Source organism: Frankliniella occidentalis, unplaced genomic scaffold, assembly GCF_000697945.3.
Source record: "Frankliniella occidentalis isolate FOCC.00 unplaced genomic scaffold, Focc_3.1 Scaffold27, whole genome shotgun sequence".
NCBI classification, from domain to species: Eukaryota; Metazoa; Arthropoda; class Insecta; order Thysanoptera; family Thripidae; genus Frankliniella; species Frankliniella occidentalis.
The window spans coordinates 1,148,666-1,149,747 of record NW_026267157.1 but is presented as its reverse complement, the minus strand read 5'-3'; positions in this window follow the sequence as shown (position 1 = coordinate 1,149,747).

The following is a 1,082-nucleotide window of genomic DNA, read 5'->3' as shown; positions in this document are numbered from 1 at the left end:
AAATGACCATCCTTGCTGCTTACTTCGAAATGCTCGGCACCTTACTCTAAAAATCCAACAGCGAATCAGTCCCTACATAATGGTTATGTTGTTCTACTCTTCAGAGTGGAGCTGTTCGACCGTTGGCTTTTCAGGTTACAATCACCGTGAGGAATCTATAATGTAAGGGTTACAGGAAAATTTCCTATGATACGCGTTGTAAAATAACAACAAAAATATGTAAGATTACACGTACTATGTATCGAAGTGGAATTTAGTAGATAGACGGGGTCTGTTGTAATTTTTAAATATGTTGTATATTTGCGAAGATATTTTTCACAGTGAATAAGAGCGTGGGTGGGTCGCCTGGTGGAATATTACAATGTAAAAATAATTTAACATTATCAAACTCTGTGTAAATAAGTACGTCTGCGGCCCGCCCCTCCTCCTCTCGAGTCCATCACGTCCATCGTTTGTCTGGCGACACCGCCCGCGCTCACCTCTCACCTCCACCACACCCACTTACACTTCTTTTCCTCCCACCAAGTTATTTAATTTTCCGAGTTTCCTAAAGTCTGCGGGCTCCAAGTTTTTTGCCTCCGTTTTTCTGCTCTCTCTCTCTCTCTCTCTCTCTCTCTCTCTCTCTCTCTCTCTCTCTCGTGCCCCTTCTCTCCCTGAGCCCCAATCTCCTCTCCTCTTTTGCGTCGTCTTTAATAAATAAAGGAGTCTGATACTCACATTATTTTAACTGAGACCCTTCTCACACCCAGTCTAAAATAACGGAACGTGTGAAACAAGAAGTGGCGGTGGTAATTATTCTCCCTAAAATTACAAATACAAAACGCATACTGAGCTATTTTAATGCATATTTAAAAGACAGTCGAATAATGTACCTAACAATTGATCGTACGCAGACTTCCGAATAACGGTGATTTTGCAACACTCCGTATACAACGTGACCCAACCTCTAAACATCGCCGACATGCTGCGGAATTTCCCGGTAAAATTACTTGCCGCTCGATAATAAAATAGGCGCCAGCCTGGTAACCTACATCCTGGCGCGTGGCGGCGCCTCGGACGGTACCTCGCCGCCCCGCCCCGCC